This window comes from Cervus elaphus, chromosome 7 (genome assembly GCF_910594005.1).
Source record: "Cervus elaphus chromosome 7, mCerEla1.1, whole genome shotgun sequence".
In the NCBI taxonomy this organism is placed as follows: Eukaryota; Metazoa; Chordata; class Mammalia; order Artiodactyla; family Cervidae; genus Cervus; species Cervus elaphus.
The window spans coordinates 24184488-24188195 of NC_057821.1; the positions used below are offsets into that span (position 1 = coordinate 24184488).

At 40.9% G+C, this 3708-nt stretch overlaps 1 pseudogene; it reads right to left on the reverse strand.

Moving 5' to 3' along the window:
- Positions 1 to 319: 319 nt before the first annotated feature.
- On the reverse strand, positions 320 to 2843 carry LOC122696790 (annotated as a pseudogene).
- Between the last annotated feature and the right edge of the window lie 865 nt (positions 2844 to 3708).

Sequence of the window (3708 nt, forward strand, 5' to 3'; positions counted from 1 at the left end):
GAAGCTTAGAGAGGTTAAAGCACTTACTTTAGTCATTTACAACTGAGAGCCAGGATTGGAACAGAGGCTCATGTAGAGCAGTGAATAGAGTCAGAGTCAGAAGGAAGAGGAGAGTTCAGAGTTGAAGAGGGACAGGCGATTCCTGGCAGTGTGGTGGGAGAGGAAGTCAGGGTCAGTGGTCAAGGGCACTAGATGCCTTTCTATGGACCTTAGTCTTTATCCTAGTTTGAAAGCAAGAGTATTAACATGATCAGCTAAGATATATTTTTTTTCAGGCTTTTTAAAATGAATTTCATTAGAAACCTCCATCAAAAACTGCTCAAAATGTTTGTATTATGAAGTTTTGAGCTTTCTGTTCAAACCAACTTTCTTAAAGTAAAAACATCATCCATCATCAGGACCATGTTGATACAGTGATTCCATCATCCTCTTGCTTGACGGAAAAAGGGCTTGGTTAAGCCTCACCCAGTTTGCCCTGAACGGTATGTCCTGGTTAGCAATATTAATATAGAGATCCAGCTGCCCTTTGTCCCGCAGGGAGATGTCCAGTCGACCAGGGAATGGTGGGATGGTCACCATCTGGCCTACAGGATGGAAAGGTGTTTGGTGAAGCCTCCATCCACTCACTTCTTAATGAGATTCCCCCCCACCCCTTCCCGCCACTCCCCGCCCCGCCGGAGGGAAAACTGAAGACTAAATAGTTTTCTCTGGTCTTTGTCTTGGTAATGGAGATATGCAGTCTGGTGGGCCATCTCATGCATGTTGTGGAGGAAGAATCGATTGCAGTCCACTCCTTGAATGGCAGGTGATAAGCAGGACATAGCAGCAATCTTCACTTAGCTAAGACATATTTTTAAAAGATGTCTCTGACATTAGGGTAGTGGCTCCCTTTAGGTAGCTCAGCTTGGCACAGATAATCTGCAGGTTGTCTCAGTTCAGTTCAGTCGCTCAGGCATGCCTGACTCTTTGCAACCCCATGGACTGCAGCATGCCAGGCCTCCCTGTCCATTGCCAACTCCCAGAGCTTGCTCAAACTCATGTCCATTGAGTCGGTGATACCATCCAGACATCTCATCTTCTGTTGTCCCCTTCTCCTCCTGCCTTCATTCTTTCCCTTCATCAGGGTCTTTTCTAATGAGTCAGTTATTCATATCAGGTGGCCAAAGTATTGGAGTTTCAGCTTCAACATCAGTTCTTCCAATGAACACTCAGGACTGATCTCCTTTAGGATGGACTGGTTGGATCTCCTTGCAGTCCAAGGGACTCTCAAGAGTCTTCTCCAACACCACAGTTCAAAAGCATCAATTCTTCAGCACTCCGTTTTCTTTATAGTCCAACTCTCATATCCGTACATGACTACTGGAAAACCATAGTTTTGACTAGATGGACCTTTGTTGGCAAAGTAATGTCTCTGCTTTTTAATATGCTGTCTATGTTGGTCATACCTTTTCTTCCAAGGAGCAAGCATCTTTTAATTTCATAGCTGGAGTCACCATCTGCAGTGATTTTGAAGCCCCCCCAAAATCAAGTCTCTCACAGTTCCCATTGTTTCCTCATCTATTTGCCATGAAGTGATGGGATCGAATGCCATGATCTTAGGTTTCTGAATGTTAAGTTTTAAATCAACTTTTTCACTCTCCTCTTTCACTTTCATCAAGAGGCTCTTGAGTTCTTCTTTGCTTTCTGCCATAAGGGTGGTGTCATCTGCCTATTTGAGGTTATTGATATTTCTCCTGGCAATCTTGATTCCAGCTTGTGCTTCATCCAGCCCGGCATTACACATGATGCACTCTGCATATAAGTTTAACAAGCAGGGTGGCAATCTACAGCCTTGACATACTCCTTTCCCAATTTGAAACCAGTCTGTTGTTCCATGTCCAGTTCTAACTGTTGCTTCTTAACCTGCATACAGATTTCTCGGGAGGCAGGTAAGGTGGTCTGGTATTCCCATTTCTTGAAGAATTGTCCACAGTTTGTTGTGGTCCACACAAAGATCCCCACACTGTCTAGATCCCAACTAATCATATTTCCTCCCCCTAGGCACTAAGAAGGGCTATATCCGACAGTTCCTTTTTAAAAACTGCAACTGGCTAATCGTGTAGTCCTACAGTGAGAGGATCACTGTATTGAAAGTCAAATGACTTTGTCTGGAGCCTTGACCATACTTTTTAACAAGTAGATAATGTTGAAGAAATTATTAAATATTTCCTCTTTGTAAAATTCAAGAGATGTTAATGATACCTAAATGAAAGGAATTAATTGGTGTGAGAGTGAGGGTAGATAATATACTGGAACTGTTTTAGTAAACTATAAAAGACTGCATCAGCATTTTATTCGAAGGACATGTACCAAGTGTGTATTATAGCCCAAGCATCATTCTAGGAGTTGTAAAGGAGCAGCAAATAAATCAAAGGTCATGCCATCACAGAGATGACATTTTATGCAAGTAGAGTTGTGTATCAGTGTTCTATTGCTGCCATAACACATTATCACAAAATTTGTTGCTTAACACAATACAAATGTATTAACTTATCGCTCTGAATGTTTGAAGTCCAGCATGAATCTCACTTGACTAAAATCATGGTGGAGACGGAGCTCTTTTACATACTGAGATTTTATGGGAGAATCATTTTCCTTGCCTTTCTCACCTTCAAAGAGGCTGTCATTCCTTGATTCATGACCTCCTTTCTCCATCTCCAGAGGAGCATAGTAGCATCTTTCTGACCAGTCTTCCATAGTCATATCCTTCTTTGACTCACGTCACTCTTCTGGGTCCCTCTTCCACCAGTTGTAACTACAATGAGCTCATCTGGATAATCTAGGATTATCTTGCACGCTTGCATGCTGAATTGCTTCAGCTGTGTCCAACTCTTTGCGACCCTATGGACTGTAGCCTGCCGGGCTTCTCAGCCCATGGGATTCTCCAGGCAAGAATACTGGAGTGGATAGAATTATCTTAAGATCCTTCAGTTAATTATGCCTGCAGATTCACAGGTTCTTGGGATTAGGATATAGACATCTGTGGGAGCCATTATTCTGTTTACCACATAAAGGACACTTTAGTTGAGTCAAAGTACTCTAAATGACTATTTGATCTTCAGTTTATATGAATATAAATAAAACCATACAGCACAGCTTATGATTTTATTATTGTTGTTTTGCACCCTAGGCTGATGCCTGATTTACAAGGAGAATTAGGTTTTGATTAAGAAATTATTCCTTCCCAATTCTATCTAGAATTTTGCAGTTGTTTTTATTTTATTTTTTCTTAAACTACTAGGAGGTAGAGGTGGAAAAGAACCTGGTAGCCAGAGGACAAAACCCAATCCATTTATTATTTCTATGTAAAGCCTGGGTGCATGATATCTTATTCATTGACCTGGATCAGAACCAATGTTGAAATTTCATTGCTGAGGTGTAGTGTTCTGACCCTGAGGAATGAATTTAGTTCAGAACAGACAAAACCATCAGTGACAGTCACTGTCTATTTCTGGCACATTAAATCAAGATTTTTGGAGTGTCAGAATGTGTTATAACTTGGATTGAAATATGACAACCTGTCAAAAAATTTCCACAACTGATAACATCCCCTTGAGGTTAATAGACAAAATTATAAGACAGCATAATTTGTGTAATCTAATTCATAAATTCCTTGTCATAAAGTCTCAGGGGTGATATTTTATAAATATTATAGCACCACTATATAAT